Source organism: Pseudophryne corroboree, chromosome 5, assembly GCF_028390025.1.
Source record: "Pseudophryne corroboree isolate aPseCor3 chromosome 5, aPseCor3.hap2, whole genome shotgun sequence".
NCBI lineage: Eukaryota > Metazoa > Chordata > Amphibia > Anura > Myobatrachidae > Pseudophryne > Pseudophryne corroboree.
In genome coordinates, this window is record NC_086448.1 from 2,254,850 (window position 1) to 2,275,512 (window position 20,663).

Here is a 20,663-nt window from a genome sequence, read left to right on the forward strand (position 1 = left end):
GCCCCTGACGGTGTTTGAGACGCCTGGACAGGTACTAATTGGTTTGCCGGCCGTCTCATGTCGTCAACCGACCTTGCAGCGTGTTGACATTATCATGTAATTCCTTAAATAAGCCATCCATTCCGGTGTTGACTCCCTAGAGAGTGACATCACCATTACAGGCAATTGCTCCGCCTCCTCACCAACATCGTCCTCATACATGTCGACACACACGTACCGACACACAGCACACACACAGGGAATGCTCTGATAGAGGACAGGACCCCACTAGCCCTTTGGAGAGACAGAGGGAGAGTTTGCCAGCACACACCAAAACGCTATAATTATACAGGGACAACCTTTATATAAGTGCTTTTCCCTTATAGCATCTTAATATATATAATCATATCGCCAAATAAGTGCCCCCCCTCTCTGTTTTAACCCTGTTTCTGTAGTGCAGTGCAGGGGAGAGCCTGGGAGCCTTCCCACCAGCATTTCTGTGAGGGAAAATGGCGCTGTGTGCTGAGGAGAATAGGCCCCGCCCCCTTTTCGGCGGGCTTCTTCTCCCGTTTTTCTGAGACCTGGCAGGGGTTAAATACATCCATATAGCCCCAGGGGCTATATGTGATGTATCTTTTAGCCAGTATAGGTATTTCATTGCTGCCCAGGGCGCCCCCCCCAGCGCCCTGCACCCTCAGTGACCGCTGGTGTGAAGTGTGCTGACAACAATGGCGCACAGCTGCAGTGCTGTGCGCTACCTCATGAAGACTGAAAAGTCTTCTGCCGCCGGTTTCTGGACCTCTTCACTCTTCGGCATCTGCAAGGGGGTCGGCGGCGCGGCTCTGGGACCGGACTCCATGGCTGGGCCTGTGTTCGATCCCTCTGGAGCTAATGGTGTCCAGTAGCCTAAGAAGCCAATCCACTCTGCACGCAGGTGAGTTCACTTCTTCTCCCCTAAGTCCCTCGATGCAGTGAGCCTGTTGCCAGCAGGACTCACTGAAAATAAAAAACCTAACAAACTTTTACTCTAAGCAGCTCTTTAGGAGAGCCACCTAGATTGCACCCTTCTCGGCCGGGCACAAAAATCTAACTGAGGCTTGGAGGAGGGTCATAGGGGGAGGAGCCAGTGCACACCACCTGATCCTAAAGCTTTTACTTTTGTGCCCTGTCTCCTGCGGAGCCGCTATTCCCCATGGTCCTGACGGAGTCCCAGCATCCACTAGGACGTCAGAGAAATAATGATGTCACAGTCACAGGTATACTATCACATACAGCGTACACTATAGATACTGTACACCTGCTGTATATAATGATGACACAGCCACAGGTATACTATCACATACAGCGTACCCTATATATACTGTACACCTGCTGTATATAATGATGTCACAGCCACATGGATACTGTCACATACAGCGTACCCTATAGATACTGTACACCTACTGTATATAATGATGACACAACCACAGGTATACTACCACATACAGCGTACCCTATAGATACTGTACACCTTCTGTATATGATGATGTCACAACCACAGGTATACTATCACATACAGTGTACCCTATAGATACTGTACACCTGCTGTATATAATGATGTCACAGCCACAGGTATACTATCACAAACAGCGTACCCTATAGATACTGTACACCTGCTGTATATAATGATGTCACAACCACAGGGATACTATCACATACAGCGTACCCTATAGATACTGTACACCTGCTGTATATAATGATGTCACAGCCACAGGGATACTATCACATACAGCGTACCCTATAGATACTGTACACATGCTGTATATACTGATGACACAGTCACAGGTATACTATCATATACAGTGTACCCTATAGATACTGTACACATGCTGTATATAATGATGACAGAGTCACAGGTATACTATCACATACAGCGTACCCTATAGATACTGTACACCTGCTGTATATAATGATGCTACAGGGATACTACCACATACAGTGTACCCTATAGATACTGTACACCTGCTGTATATAATGATGTCACAGCCACAGGTATACTATCACATACAGCGTACCCTATAGATACTGTACGCCTGCTGTATATAATGATGTCACAACCACAGGTATACTATCACATACGGCGTACCCTATAGATACTGTACACCTGCTGTATATAATGATGTCACAACCACAGGTATACTATCATATACAGTGTACCCTATACTGTACACCAGCTGTATATAATGATGTCACAACCACATGGATACTGTCACATACAGTGTACCCTATAGATAATGTACACCTGCTGTATATAATGATGACACAACCACAGGTATACTATCACATACAGTGTACCCTATAGATACTGTACACCTGCTGTATATAATGATGTCACAACCACAGGTATACTATCACATACAGCGTACCCTATATATACTGTACACCTGCTGTATATAATGATGTCACAACCACAGGTATACTACCACATACAGCGTACCCTATAGATACTGTACACCTGCTGTATATAATGATGTCACAACCACAGGTATACTATCATATACAGTGTACCCTATAGATACTGTACACATGCTGTATATAATGATGTCACAGCCACAGGTATACTATCATATACAGAGTACCCTATATATACTGTACACCTTCTGTATATAATGATGTCACAACGACAGGGATACTATCACATACAGAGTACCCTATAGATACTGTACACCTGCTGTATATAATGATGACACAACCACAGGTATACTATCACATACAGAGTACCCTATATATACTGTACACCTTCTGTATATAATGATGTCACAGCCACAGGGATACTATCACATACAGCGTACCCTATAGATACTGTACAGCTGCTGTATATAATGATGTCACAGCCACAGGGATACTATCACATACAGCGTACCCTATATATACTGTACACCTTCTGTATATAATGATGTCACAACCACAAGTATACTATGACATACAGCGTACCCTATAGATACTGTACACCTGCTGTATATAATGATGTCACAACCACAGGTATACTATCACATACAGCGTACCCTATAGATACTGTACACCTGCTGTATATAATGATGTTACAGCCACAGGTATACTATCACATACAGCGTACCCTATAGATACTGTACAGCTGCTGTATATAATGATGACACAACCACAGGTATACTATCACATACAGCGTACCCTATATATACTGTACACCTGCTGTATATAATGATGTCACAGCCACAGGTATACTACCACATACAGTGTACCCTATAGATACTGTACACCTTCTGTATATGATGTCACAGTCACAGGTATACTATCACATACAGTGTACCCTATAGATACTGTACACCTTCTGTATATAATGATGTCACAACCACAGGTATACTATCACATACAGCGTACCCTATAGATACTGTACACCTGCTGTATATAATGATGTCACAACCACAGGTATACTATCACATACAGCGTACCCTATAAACACTGTACACCTGCTGTATATGATGATGACACAGTCACAGGTATACTATCATATACAGTGTACCCTATAGATACTGTACACATGCTGTATATAATGATGACACAACCACAGGTATACTACCACATACAGCGTACCCTATAGATACTGTACAGCTGCTGTATATAATGATGACACAACCACAGGTATACTATCACATACAGTGTACCCTATAGATACTGTACACCTGCTGTATATGATGATGTCACAACCACAGGTATACTATCACATACAGCGTACCCTATAGATACTGTACACCTTCTGTATATAATGATGTCAGTCACAGGTATACTATCACATACAGTGTACCCTATAGATACTGTACACCTTCTGTATATAATGATGTCACAACCACAGGTATACTATCAATATACAGCGTACCCTATAGATACTGTACACCTGCTGTATATAATTATGTCACAACCACAGGTATACTATCACATACAGTGTACCCTATAGATACTGTACAGCTGCTGTATATAATGATGACACAGTCACAGGTATACTATCATATACAGTGTACCCTATAGATACTGTACACATGCTGTATATAATGATGTCACAGCCACAGGTATACTATCATATACAGTGTACCCTATAGATACTGTACAGCTGCTGTATATAATGATGACACAGTCACAGGTATACTATCATATACAGTGTACCCTATAGATACTGTACACCTGCTATATATAATTATGTCACAACGACAGAGATACTATCACATACAGCGTACCCTATAGATACTGTACACCTGCTGTATATAATTATGTCACAACCACAGGTATACTATCACATACAGCGTACCCTATATATACTGTACACCTGCTGTATATGATGATGACACAGTCACAGGTATACTATCATATACAGTGTACCCTATAGATACTGTACACCTGCTGTATATAATGATGACACAGTCACAGATATACTATCATATACAGTGTATCCTATAGATACAGTACACATGCTGTATATAATGATGCCACATGGATACTATCACATACAGCGTACCCTATAGATACTGTACACCTGCTGTATATAATGATGACACAGTCACAGATATACTATCATATACAGTGTATCCTATAGATACTGTACACCTGCTGTATATAATGATGCCACATGGATACTATCACATACAGTGTACCCTATAGATACTGTACACCTGCTGTATATGATGTCACAACCACAGGTATACTATCACATACAGCGTACCCTATAGATACTGTACAGCTGCTGTATATAATGATGTCACAGCCACAGGTATACTATCACATACAGCGTACCCTATAGATACTGTACACCTGCTGTATATAATGATGTCCCAACCACAGGGATACTATCACATACAGCGTACCCTATATATACTGTACACCTGCTGTATATAATGATGTCCAAACCACAGGGATACTATCACATACAGCGTACCCTATAGATACTGTACACCTGCTGTATATAATGATGTCACAGCCACAGGGATACTATCACATACAGCGTACCCTATAGATACTGTACACCTGCTATATATAATGATGTCACAACCACAGGTATACTATCACATACAGCGTACCCTATAGATACTGTACACCTGCTGTATATAATGATGTCACAGCCACAGGGATACTATCACATACAGCGTACCCTATAGATACTGTACAGCTGCTGTATATAATGATGTCACAGCCACAGGGATACTATCATATACAGCGTACCCTATAGATACTGTACACCTGCTATATATAATGATGTCACAACCACAGGTATACTATCACATACAGTGTACCCTATAGATACTGTACACCTGCTGTATATAATGATGTCACAGCCACAGGGATACTATCACATACAGCGTACCCTATAGATACTGTACACCTGCTGTATATAATGATGTCACAACCACAGGTATACTATCACATACAGCGTACCCTATAGATACTGTACACCTGCTGTATATAATGATGTCACAGCCACAGGGAAACTATCACATACAGCGTACCCTATACTGTACACCTGCTGTATATAATGATGTCACAACCACAGGGATAATATCACATACAGCGTATCCTATAGATACTGTACACCTGCTGTATATAATGATGTCACAGCCACAGGTATACTATCACATACAGCGTACCCTATATATACTGTACACCTGCTGTATATAATGATGTCACAACCACAGGTAAACTATCACATACAGCGTACCCTATATATACTGTACACCTGCTGTATATAATGATGTCCCAACCACAGGTATACTACCACATACAGCGTACCCTATAGATACTGTACACCTGCTGCATATAATGATGTCACAACAACAGGTATACTATCACATACAGCGTACCCTATAGATACTGTACACCTGCTGTATATAATGGTGACACAACCACAGGTATACTATAATATACAGTGTACCCTATAGATACTGTACACCTGCTATATATAATTATGTCACAACGACAGGGATACTATCACATACAGAGTACCCTATAGATACTGTACACCTGCTGTATATACTGATGACACAGTCACAGGTATACTATCATATACAGCGTACCCTATAGATACTGTACACCTGCTGTATATAATGATGACACAACCACAGGTATACTATCACATACAGTGTACCCTATAGATACTGTACAGCTGCTGTATATAATGATGTCACAGTCACAGGTATACTATCATATACAGTGTACCCTATAGATACTGTACACCTGCTGTATATAATGATGTCACAGCCACAGGTATACTATCACATACAGCGTACCCTATATATACTGTACACCTGCTGTATATAATGATGTCACAACCACAGGGATACTATCACATACAGCGTACCCTATAGATACTGTACACCTGCTGTATATAATGATGTCACAGCCACAGGGATACTATCACATACAGCGTACCCTATAGACACTGTACACCTGCTGTATATAATGATGTCACAACCACAGGTATACTATCACATACAGCGTACCCTATAGATACTGTACAGCTGCTGTATATAATTATGTCACAGGGATACTATCACATACAGCGTACCCTATAGATACTGTACACCTGCTGTATATAATGATGTCACAGCCACAGGGATACTATCACATACAGCGTACCCTATAGATACTGTACACCTGCTGTATATAATGATGTCACAGCCACAGGTATACTATCACATACAGCGTACCCTATAGATACTGTACACCTACTGTATATAATGGTGACACAACCACAGGTATACTATAATATACAGTGTACCCTATAGATACTGTACACCTGCTATATATAATTATGTCACAACGACAGGGATACTATCACATACAGAGTACCCTATAGATACTGTACACCTGCTGTATATAATGATGTCACAACCACAGGTATACTACCACATACAGCGTACCCTATAGATACTGTACACCTTCTGTATATAATGATGTCACAGTCACAGGTATACTATCACATACAGTGTACCCTATAGATACTGTACACCTTCTGTATATAATGATGTCACAACCACAGGTATACTATCACATACAGCGTACCCTATAGATACTGTACACCTGCTGTATATAATGGTGACACAACCACAGGTATACTATAATATACAGTGTACCCTATAGATACTGTACACCTGCTATATATAATTATGTCACAACGACAGGGATACTATCACATACAGAGTACCCTATAGATACTGTACACCTGCTGTATATACTGATGACACAGTCACAGGTATACTATCATATACAGCGTACCCTATAGATACTGTACACCTGCTGTATATAATGATGACACAACCACAGGTATACTATCACATACAGTGTACCCTATAGATACTGTACAGCTGCTGTATATAATGATGTCACAGTCACAGGTATACTATCATATACAGTGTACCCTATAGATACTGTACACCTGCTGTATATAATGATGTCACAGCCACAGGTATACTATCACATACAGCGTACCCTATATATACTGTACACCTGCTGTATATAATGATGTCACAACCACAGGGATACTATCACATACAGCGTACCCTATAGATACTGTACACCTGCTGTATATAATGATGTCACAGCCACAGGGATACTATCACATACAGCGTACCCTATAGACACTGTACACCTGCTGTATATAATGATGTCACAACCACAGGTATACTATCACATACAGCGTACCCTATAGATACTGTACAGCTGCTGTATATAATTATGTCACAGGGATACTATCACATACAGCGTACCCTATAGATACTGTACACCTGCTGTATATAATGATGTCACAGCCACAGGGATACTATCACATACAGCGTACCCTATAGATACTGTACACCTGCTGTATATAATGATGTCACAGCCACAGGTATACTATCACATACAGCGTACCCTATAGATACTGTACACCTACTGTATATAATGGTGACACAACCACAGGTATACTATAATATACAGTGTACCCTATAGATACTGTACACCTGCTATATATAATTATGTCACAACGACAGGGATACTATCACATACAGAGTACCCTATAGATACTGTACACCTGCTGTATATAATGATGTCACAACCACAGGTATACTACCACATACAGCGTACCCTATAGATACTGTACACCTTCTGTATATAATGATGTCACAGTCACAGGTATACTATCACATACAGTGTACCCTATAGATACTGTACACCTTCTGTATATAATGATGTCACAACCACAGGTATACTATCACATACAGCGTACCCTATAGATACTGTACACCTGCTGTATATAATTATGTCACAACCACAGGAATACTATCACATACAGTGTACCCTATAGATACTGTACAGCTGCTGTATATAATGATGACAGTCACAGGTATACTATCATATACAGTGTACCCTATAGATACTGTACACATGCTGTATATAATGATGTCACAGCCACAGGTATACTATCATATACAGTGTACCCTATAGATACTGTACAGCTGCTGTATATAATGATGACACAGTCACAGGTATACTATCATATACAGTGTACCCTATAGATACTGTACACCTGCTATATATAATTATGTCACAACGACAGGTATACTATCACATACAGTGTACCCTATAGATACTGTACACATGCTGTTTATAATGATGACACAACCACAGGTATACTATCACATACAGTGTACCCTATAGATACTGTACAGCTGCTGTATATGATGATGTCACAACCACAGGTATACTATCACATACAGCGTACCCTATAGATACTGTACACCTGCTATATATAATTATGTCACAACGACAGGTATACTATCACATACAGCGTACCCTATAGATACTGTACACCTGCTGTATATAATGATGTCACAACCACAGGTATACTATCACATACAGTGTACCCTATAGATACTGTACACCTGCTATATATAATTATGTCACAACGACAGGGATACTATCACATACAGTGTACCCTATAGATACTGTACACCTGCTGTATATAATGATGTCACAACCACAGGTATACTATCACATACAGCAGTGTATTTTATATATATATATATATATATATATATATATATATATATATATAATACAGGCACTCTATATATATATATATATATATATATATATATATATACACACACACACACACAGAGTATACAGGATATAGATATATATATACAGAGTATACAGGAAGCAGTGTCAGGAGACGATACCTGTGCTGTTCTATGTGCAGAAGACTCAGGAGTCAGCCATGTCTATGTGAGTCACGTGACGCATCCGCCGGCTCAGAGTGCGGACATCTTTGTACACCCACACTGAGGCGCTCGTGTGACATGGGACAGCCGTGGGTAAGGTCGGCCATCTTAGTACACCCAGACTGAGGCGGTCGTGGGACACGGGACAGCCACGTGTGAGGTCGGCCATCTTAGTACACCCAGACTGAGGCGGTCGTGTGACACGGAGCAGCCATGTTTGTGAGGTCGGCCATATTGGTACTCCCGGTAGCAGAGAGCAGCAGCAGCAGGTCCTCCTCCTCACCCTGTGTGCCCTCTGCTGGCCAGGCTGTGCAGGGACATGGAGAGCAGCAGTGACAGGAACATGGCGGCTGTTCTCCTATGTGAGGCCATTGTAGTGTATGGCCTGTCAGTGTGGCTCCTCATTCTCCAGCTCTTACCCCAGACTGGGTACAATATACATACAGAGTCACAGGGAGGAGACACCCTGCTCTGCCGACACGGAATGCCCATTGACTATAATGGGAGCAGATGGAAGTTACAGGAATATTACGATCTTACACCATACTTGCCTACCTGACCCTCTCCATGAGGGAGAAAATGCTCTGTTCCTGGACTTTCCTGGTAACCTTTGGTGAAACACCTTTCTTATCAATTAACTAGCTCACCACAGGTGATGGCAATCATACATTACCAGGAAAGTCCAGGAACAGAGCATTTTCTCCCTCATGGAGAGGGTCAGGTAGGTACGTATGTCTTACACCTATGCAGTATATCCTCCTGAAAGGATTTGACCTTATTTTCTTTAACCCTCGATGTGATGGCCTTACAGACGTCTGGAGTGTAAACTTTTAACCACTAGGTACATGCACACACAAGCAGTTAAAATTCACACTGTTTATTATAAAGTTAACAAGAGTATATAAGACAATGCATATGGGTGGAACTGACAAGTGTAAAAGGGCTCATTGGCTTAGGGGTAGGTGCCTGGGTGGGGTACGTAGGGGTGGTTAATACTTGACATAACATAATTGGATATAGCAGTTGCCAGGCAGATGTTATATATGTTGCATCAGACGAAACTTAACAAAGGATCTTTTAGTAACACACAGAAGTAGAAAAAGCAGGTTTCATCTAGTAGAGAGCTGACCTTGGATGCCAGACCCACACAAGCCTGGTATCTGTATGAGAGACAAAGGCATCTAACACAGGGCAGCAGCATCCATTGCAAACACATAAGAGTTCATAAAGCATGTTTTAACCCTTCACTAGGGAAATAGAAATATTCACTTTTACACTGTAATTATTATAAGGAAACTGATCATATAAAAAGTAATATGTACAAAGACAGAAGAGGTAACCCTTCAATCCCCTCTTAGAATCATGATTATTATATGACATGATTCTTGAGTGAGGCTCCTTTCTTGTTCCTCCAGTTCTTGAGATATTGGACATAATCGTCGGGTCCCTTACTATCAGAGGAGGTGACAGGACTGGTGGTTATGTCATAATACATCAGGGCCTTATCAATGCCTTTGGAGGTAAGTTTCTTTCCACAGGGAATTACACAATAAACTATAATGCCTAAAAGAATTAAAGTTATGAGTTTAAATATGCTTATTTGCACAAGAGCCTGTTTCCAATTTTCAAACCACCCAAAATATTGGCTCCATGGGTTATCAATACCTGAATTTTTCTTAAGTTCTATGGATAAGGTTTCTAACTTGTTTATGGCTAAAGTAACCTTACCATTGGGACCAGTGTTGTCAGGAATATATGTACAACAGCCTTCCACCTTACTAATGTAAACACATGTACCGCCTTTTTCTGCTAGGATCATGTCAAGGGCCATTCTATTTTGGAATGTCATTTGGGAAGTGGCTTCTAGCTGTTCAGCTATACCTTTAAGAGCATCTTTGGTATCATTAACAAATCTTTGTTGATTATAATATATATAATTAATCCAGGCTACGTTTTTATTTACAGTTTCCCACATATGTAATAAATGTCGCCTAATGATCTAGTTTGGTTGACTAAAACAGTTGTTCTTTTATTTGCACAATACCCTGGTGGGAAGGTTTTTAAATTTCTCCCTGTTGTGGTGTTAGATGTATAACAAGTGTAGTTTCCAGGATATATGGTTATGGTGCTTCCTGGGTTGGGATTTTTTGACAATATGGGATATTCCCTTTTCCACATTTCGCACTGACTGTCATTTGTTTTGGTGTCATTAAAAAGGCTGAAAAAAACAATTTTCTTGTTCTAGGGGTATATTAAGGGGCACTGTACCTAGGTGGGGCCTAGATTTGCCACAGACATAACAGTTGCTTTTATTGTGTTTGTTAGCACTATACTTCATCCATTCCAACCAAAAATTAATGTCAGAGAAACCAGTTTCAATAGCTAGGGTGTCTTCAAAGGTAGGGTTAGTAATAGCCACCATATCTTTAAAAGTGGCAATATGGGGCTTTAAAGGTTTGTTTTGGGGAGCAATTTTAGGCTGGTATTTTGGGTTTTTATACATATCCCATAAATAAAACATTTGCCTTGCACTATAATACCCTGCTTGCCACCATATACCAAGTACATAAGTCTCATTGTCGCTTCTGCTAGGGTTCACTATGTTTAGTCTAAACCTGTATGAATTTGGGCCTTCATCCATCTTATGAATGGATAGTCTAGAAAGTAGGGGTACTCCATATTTGCTCCATCTATTCTTTGCAAACGATGGGCCATATTTCCAATCTACTCCTGTATTCCACCCCACAGCTTCCCAGGAATTACAATTAGATCCATAATATCTATTGTCATAGTACCATTCGTCAGTAACACAAATATATACTGTCTCAGACATTCCTGATTTCCTCCTTTGTTGTATATAATATTTGTCATCAGCAATTTTGGGGAACATAAAATAGTCAAGGATATATGTGGCTACGTGTGTATTGGAGGAATTGTACCACAAGGTGGGGATCCCATTAGTCTGTGTAATATCAACCTCACATATTGTGTGGTGAGTGAGGGCCAGTAGGGCTATCAAGGTAGTCCCCAGGATAAAGATAGGGGACAGGTTCCTCATCTTCTTCTGTTCTTCTTTCTTCGCTAGGTGGGAGGTCAGGGCTGTCTGCCCCGGTTCGTACCTCACTGGAATCACTTGCTTCCCTCTCTAGGTCTGGTCTAGGAACCCTTTTTTTTTTTTTTTTACTCGGGATGCATGGATCCAGGTAGGACTTTCCTCTGTCAGGACTGCTGTTCGGGTAACTGCTACGACCTCTGTCTCTGGACCATAGGTGAAGTCTCCTGGGCTCTTGTTCCTGGGGAGCACCTTCACCACGACTCTGTCTCCGACTTTAAAGGGGTGTGTAGGTTCCTGTGGATTCAAAAGGGTTTTTACAAACAACCTCATGTTCAATTTCATTCAGTTTTGTTATCAGGGACCTGACATACTCTTCTCTGATAAGTTCTAGATCTCCCTCCTGTATTACTAATGGTTTCTTAGCCCAAGGTGTGGGAAAAGGCCTGCCCATTAGTATTTTAAATGGGGAGTAACCTAGAGTTTTCTGTGGGGTATTCAAGATGCTGGTGTTTAGCTTTATTAGGGTTGTTCCTGAGGCAAGTGATGCATCTGCTAACATACTGGTCCACAAGTGATTTGGCATTAGTAACATAAAAATCACTGGTTAGTAGGAGGAGTGTTGTGGCTTCACCACGGTGACCAACACCACGGCACTGGGCAACGAGCAAAGGGGCACTGGACTGGGGTATACAGGGTTTCCCCTCTTTGCAGATTAATCCTGATTTAGGATTTTTTCTGCAGAATTGGGTAAGTCCAGTCGGAGAGATCAGTATTAGTCGCAGCAGCTTGAAGTTGAGTGAGCAGATGGACGTTGTCAAGGGAGGGACATGCTCTAGTGAGTGCAATGAGTTCTGCAGCTTGCGCGGACTGATAAGGTATTGGTAGGGTTTCCAACACAGTATCAGGGAGGGTGACAATGGCATAGCCAGCCTGGTATGTATTGTCATTGGGCCTACTACAGGAGCCGTCAACAAAAACAATGTCTGCGCCTGGTATGGGAACGGGAGACATGTCAAGTCTGGGAGAAGTTTCAGCTTCAATGGAAGCAGCACAGTCATGTAGGTCGGGTGGTTCATCCTCGGGACCTTTCAAGCCTAAAAGGGCATTGAGAATGGGTGCAGGGCCAGAAGAACCAGCAGTGTACTTAATGGTAAGGGTAGGGTTACTCAAAAGGAGTACTTCATATCCACTAAGGCGTTGTGCTGACATGTGCTGTGTGTAAGCCTTTAAGTATTGCCAGGACATCATGTGTGGTGTGGAGTACTGTGATGTGGCCTAAAGTGAGGGTAGTGGCCATTTCTGCAACCATTGCACAGGCTGCCAAAGCCCTGAGGCAGGCAGGCATACCTTGCACAGACACTGGCATGACTTTGGAAAAAAAATGCCACGGGGCGCAACTTCCCTCCATGAAACTGTGTGAGCACCCCCGCCATGGTTTTACAATTGTCCCTTGCATATAGATGGAAAGGTAGTACATAACTGGGGAGGCCAAGTGCCGGACTTTTCATCAACATACATTTTAAACTTTCATATGCAGTTAACATTTCTTGTGACCATTGTACAGTTTTAGGTTTGTCCTTCAGTGTGGCTTGTCTCAAAATGTTATCACAATAAGAGCAATCAGATATCCACTGTCTGCAGTAATTTACCATACCCAGGAAGGACAGTAGTTCCTTCTGGGTAGTTGGGGTGACCAGGCCCAATACAGACTGTATGCATTGTGGACTGACTTTTCTCTCTCCCTGAGTGAGCACAAAACCTAAGTAATCAACATGCTTTTTACACCATTGCATTTTTATTTTGGACACCTTGTGTCCACATTCACAAAGCCAGTTTAGTAATGAAACACCATCCTCTCGGCAGGCCTCCTCAGTTTTACTACAGAGCAGCAGATCATCTGCATACTGTAGCAGGACTGAACCATGGTGAGGTTGCCAGGGCCTCAATGTGGCCTGGAGACAACAGGTGCGTCAATAATCTGCACCAGGTAAGTTGTTTACCCTCAAAAGAAAAGGCAAAAAGTAATTGTGTCTGTGAATCTACAGGTATGCTGAAAAAAAAGGCATTCTTCAACACTCAGAAAATCTGTAAGAGAAGAACGCAGCATCTGCAGGGATTGCAGAAATGAGTGAGTTTACATCTGGAACAATTGGTGCAATTGGGACAATTAACTGATTGATCGCTCTGAGATCCTGTACAAATCCCAAACTACCATCAGCTTTGGCAACAGGGTTCACAGGAGTACATCCCTGTATAAGTCAGAACACAAAACACTGGCTGCTGCACCGCTGTCCACTAAAAAGGGAATTTTACTTCCATTTATAATAAGTGGCAGCAGAGGTGAATCTCACTATGACGGGAGAGTTGAATAAAGGCTGGGATACCCTCCTCCGGGCCCCGTCAGTGCGCGGGGTCTTTGGAATGTTCCCTGACTGCGGGGTTGGTTCTGTCTGTCAAAGCGTCTGGAGCTCTGATAGTTATGAGTGGGCGCAGGTTTCTTTTTACAAGCTACAGCGACAGGCAAAAAAAACACAGGCAAAAAAAACTTCCTTCATATGTGTATAGCTGCGTCCTTTGCAAGTTTTGCGTAAATAAGATATACAGCCATCGAGGGTAATGGTGGGCTTGGGACAGTGTTTTACTATTATCTAAACTCTGGGTTATTGGTGCGTTAGGGATAGAGCTAGTGGACGCACCCTCCAGCAGTGAAGTTGGAAGCGATCCCATTTAGTGTGAAAGGGTTACTGCTGCCAAGAGATTTGTGTCTCTGAGCGCAGGATACATTGGAATGCAAAAGGGGGGGGGGGGCGAGAGGGATTTCAAAGACTTACAATTCCTCTGCAGCTTCGCTTCTGTGCTATTGGAAACTGACATTTTTTCTTAAATCTCCATATAGAAAAGGTAATTACTGCCTTCCCGTAGGAATGGGTCCCGTCCTGCTTTCTCTGTCCATCCCGCTAAATTATCCACCCATGGGTTAACTAAATAATACTCTGAGGTAGAGTTACGGGCAACATACATCCTGCATGTCTCACCAGGGAGGGGCGGGGGATATGCAGTTTTTTTACTCTGACTAGAGCCCATTGTCAGACAGTAATATAAATCAACAGTACAACTTTTTAAAAGAAAATTATCTAAAATATACGACACTCTACTTATACATAGGTCCCTCCCATAGTAAAAATGCAATCTACACCAGCTTTCTACGCAATTTCCACAACAACCCACAACAACTGTCTATGCAATATCACAACAAAAATGCAGTTTACAAAAAAAACCTTCTATGCAATTTCACAACAAAAAGACTTTCTATGAAATTTCACAACAAAAAAAAATGCAATTTACAAAAACTTTCTATGCATGCATTAGCTAACACCAGTTAATTAGTCGTTGACAATATCACAATATTATCTGTATAATGAGAACATGAAATCTTTTGACGGGTACGCTTACCTTCGTACAAGATGTCAGAAAAAATACAGCGTTTTAGACAGGAAGCAAGAAAAGTGTTTGAGTAAAGATATCTGGCAGACGAAAACTTACCAGCCGTCTGGACCAAATATAAGAACTTATCTCACTACAAACATACAAAAATATATAGGCGATCAAATCGGGGTATTCTCTACGTTACGTATAGACTCCCAGGTCTATTTTTAAGTATCCCAGATACTAACGTCTTTGGAGAAGTGCGCTTGGACCCCTGGTCCCTTCTCAGACGAATCTTTAAGTCCCAGACATTAAAGATTCTATGGTATCCCTGATACCTGTTTTAAAAACTTCGTAATATTAAGTCCCGGACTTAAATATTACCTTGTCACGTGTTCCCGGAACACTGACACGGATTCAGCTTCAGTGTATGACCGCAATCCCGCATAGCAAAGACAGACAATAAATCTTCTATCTTTATTATTCGGGGACGATCACTGAATCCCGGACATAACCCCCAGCTGAAAGGATTTGACCTTATTTTCTTTAACCCTCGATGTGATGGCCTTACAGACGTCTGGAGTGTAAACTTTTAACCACTAGGTACATGCACACACAAGCAGTTAAAATTCACACTGTTTATTATAAAGTTAACAAGAGTATATAAGACAATGCATATGGGTGGAACTGACAAGTGTAAAAGGGCTCATTGGCTTAGGGGTAGGTGCCTGGGTGGGGTACGTAGGGGTGGTTAATACTTGACATAACATAATTGGATATAGCAGTTGCCAGGCAGATGTTATATATGTTGCATCAGACGAAACTTAACAAAGGATCTTTTAGTAACACACAGAAGTAGAAAAAGCAGGTTTCATCTAGTAGAGAGCTGACCTTGGATGCCAGACCCACACAAGCCTGGTATCTGTATGAGAGACAAAGGCATCTAACACAGGGCAGCAGCATCCATTGCAAACACATAAGAGTTCATAAAGCATGTTTTAACCCTTCACTAGGGAAATAGAAATATTCACTTTTACACTGTAATTATTATAAGGAAACTGATCATATAAAAAGTAATATGTACAAAGACAGAAGAGGTAACCCTTCACCTCCCCAGGTGATGTCACATATTATACATGCAGGATGACGCGGAATGGCGGCTGATTACTGCGGAATGGCGGCTGATTACTGTGGAAGGACGGCTGATTACTGTGGAATGGCGGCTGATTACTGCGGAATGGCAGCTGATTACTGTGGAAGGACGGCTGATTACTGTGGAATGACGGCTGATTAACTGTGGAATGACAGCTGATTACTGTGGAAGGACGGCTGATTACTGTGGAAGGACGGCTGATTACTGTGGAATGGCGGCTGATTAACTGTGGAATGACAGCTGATTACTGCGGAAGGACGGCTGATTACTGTGGAATGGCGGCTGATTACTGTGGAATGACGGCTGATTACTGTGGAATGGCGGCTGATTACTCTGGAATGGCGGCTGATTACTGTGGAATGGGGGATGATTACTGTGGAATGGCGGCTGATTACTGTGGAATGACGGCTGATTACTGTGGAATGACGGCTGATTACTGTGGAATGGCGGCTGATTACTGTGGAATGGGGGCTGATTACTGTGGAATGACGGCTCATTACTGTGGAATGACGGCTGATTAACTGGAATAACGGCTGATTACTGTGGAAGGACAGCTGATTACTGTGGAATGACGGCTGATTACTGTGGAATGGCGGCTGATTACTGTGGAATGGCGGCTGATTACTGTGGAAGGACGGCTGATTACTGTGGAAGGACGGCTGATTACTGTGGAATGGCGGCTGATTACTGTGGAATGGCGGCTGATTACTGTGGAAGGACGGCTGATTACTGTGGAAGGACAGCTGATTACTGTGGAATGACGGCTGATTACTGTGGAATGGGGGCTGATTACTGTGGAATGACGGCTCATTACTGTGGAATGACGGCTGATTAACTGGAATAACGGCTGATTACTGTGGAAGGACAGCTGATTACTGTGGAATGACGGCTGATTACTGTGGAATGGCGGCTGATTACTGTGGAATGGCGGCTGATTACTGTGGAAGGACGGCTGATTACTGTGGAAGGACGGCTGATTACTGTGGAATGGCGGCTGATTACTGTGGAATGGCGGCTGATTACTGTGGAATGACGGCTGATTACTGTGGAAGGACGGCTGATTACTGTGGAATGACGGCTGATTACTGTGGAAGGACGGCTGATTACTGTGGAATGACGGCTGATTACTGTGGAATGACGGCTGATTACTGTGGAATGGCGGCTGATTACTGTGGAAGGACAGCTGATTACTGTGGAAGGACGGCTGATTACTGTGGAAGGACGGCTGATTACTGTGGAAGGACGGCTGATTACTGTGGAACAGACACAGAGTCTGTGGCCCATAATGTGGTTCCCAAGTAATATGAGGCGGGATAAGTATAGAATCCCAGCGGTCAGTATACAGAAGCCGGGATCATGGCCGCCGGAATGCCTGCAGCGGGCTCGGTGGCCCGCCACAGGTTCTAAACCTGCTCTATGGGTGTCATGGACACACATGTGTGTGAATAGCCCTGGCGCAGCTGTCCTCAGTCTCTATCCCGGCATCGGTATTCTCACCACCGAGATCCAAACGCCGGGATATTGGTCTTGCTTAAAAGGACTGGCTGCCCCATAGCTAGCGAGCACTTTTAGACACATGGGGCATTGGCCGGCGGAATCTGCCTGTCACTCTCGGATTTTAAACACTGCGGCAAAAGCAATTTGACCATAACTGAATTCTCCCCCTTGTTACTACAGTATTTTGGAAGCACTTTTATCAATCAGTAAAGTAGGACGGAGGAGGAACCGCGCTGAGCTTTGTTACACCCGTGCAGATATGGATAGATGATAATTACCTGTATAAACAGTGAGTTGTGATGTCATCACTAGGAAGAGAGGTATTTTTCATTATTAGCGTAGCACCCTAGGCTCCGGGACTCGGGGGAAACATGGTACTATTCTCACTGAGATCGATTCATAGGATTATGGGCGCTCGGGTACTGGGGAGATAATTCCAATGTGTCTTACAGTATGGCGGTGCAATCGTTAGGTTACTGCCTCACAGCACTGGGCTCTATAGGTGTAGAGTTTGTATGTCCTTCCCATGTTTGTGTGGTTTCTCATGGGTGCTCCAGTTCCCGCCCCCACACATACTGGTAGGTTAATGGCTTCTGACCAAAATAATAGCCCTGATGTGTTTTTGTAGCCACCCCCCAGTTGCCGCCTACATATCGTCATCCACTCTACAGTCTAACCCACACTACGATGTCAGACTCCGGAGCCTTACTTCCGGCGGGTGCTCCCGCGGGTTACCATCCCGCTGGTTGGCGTGGCTGCGGCGGCAGGGAGCTGCTGGCGGCGGGTCCTTCTGGACGGATGTGCGGCTGCCAAGGGTCTGGAGAGCCGGGCGCTGTGGTGGGGATCGCTGCGGTAAGGTCCTCTAGTGGTGACACAGTATAGTGTGTCAGAGACAGAAGCCGGCTAAAGCTGTGTGCTAACAGCTAAGTATGTCTCCTGTGCTGGGGGCAGTCATGTTGGAGACCAGAGTGTTACCAATGAAGTTCCCAATCTGTGTCCAGCCAATCCTGCGTGTTCTCCCCTTACAAAAGGGGGCTGGCTCAGAGGGAGAATGCCAGTGCTTCATGTTACCTCCTTGTGAAAGATTCTCCAGCTCTGTGCTCTCAGGTTACTTCTGGTTCCCTGGCCTGGTTGCTCTCATCCATCGGTTACCTAAACGCTGCTGCAGTCCTGCTGTGTAAGTCTGTTGCCACTCGTGGAAGCGCTCACGGGGTCCCAGGTCGTATAGGAACTACAGGTGCTAACGGCGGTTCCCGCAGACATCTTAATTTCTTCAAAGTCCAAGTTCTTCAGCCTCGTCTTTCAATCACAAACCACAGTCCTCATTTCCTCAAAGTCCAAGTTCTTCAGCCTCGTCTTTCAATTACAAACCACAGTCTTCATTTCTTCAAAGTTCAAGTTCTTCAGCCTCGTCTTTTAATCATAAAACACAGTCTTCAGTTCTTCTTTACCAGAGTTCTGCAGCTTCACTATTCAAGTCATTTAACCATAGACTCTAATTTTTCCAGTTTCTTCAATTGCTCCAATATTTGTGTACAGCCTGATTATTCATTAAAACTACAGTTATCTTCCTACGAAGTCCTCCTTTTCTTTACGCCCTCTGGCCAACGATTAACACTCAGTTAGGCTTCCACCCCTTGAGGAGGAATTACATTCAGCCACCTCGTTTACTCTCCTCAAGGTAGCGGTCCCTTCAGCCAAAACTCGGTTGTCGGAACCCCAACTTACGCCGAGCGTGACAGTAAGCACTGGCCCAGTTGGTCCGGCAAGTGAGCAGGCTACCGGGGGCGATGCCTCTGTGGATATTCTGTCTCGTCTAAATAAACAGGAGGCCATGCAGGCACAGATTGTACAGTTTATGCAGAATATGGCCACACGTTTGGATTCTCTTCACACAGCCATTTCCACATCTCGGACTCCAGTTCCAGCTTTCAATCCACCAGCACCTAATCCTCTAGTGTCGATTCCAGTTCCTCGTTTACAACTACCGCCACCCAGTAAATTTGACGGTAGTCCAAAGCAATGCCGAGGGTCCCTCAATCAATGCGAGATCCAGTTTGAGCTTCAGTCAGCTAACTTTCCGTCTGATCGGACCAAAATAGCATACATCATTTCACTTCTGACCGGACCAGCTCTGGATTGGGCTTCACCCTTATGGGAGAGAACTGATCCCATACTCTCGAATTACCCGGAATTCTTGGCAACTTTTCATAAAATCTTTGACGAGCCAGGCCGGACCACCTCTGCCTCTTTGGAGATTCTGCGTCAGGGAACCAGTTCCGTCACCCAGTAC

General features: G+C 43.1%; 1 protein-coding gene across 1 annotated transcript in view; it reads right to left on the reverse strand.

Moving 5' to 3' along the window:
• Positions 1-9,280, reverse strand: part of MFSD3 (major facilitator superfamily domain containing 3) — a 136,877-nt gene extending 127,597 nt beyond the window's left edge. The window contains exon 1 of the mRNA XM_063921052.1: positions 9,198-9,280. The gene's annotated coding sequence lies outside the window, so the exon portion shown is untranslated. The remainder of the gene's footprint in view (positions 1-9,197) is intronic.
• Positions 9,281-20,663: the final 11,383 nt, after the last annotated feature.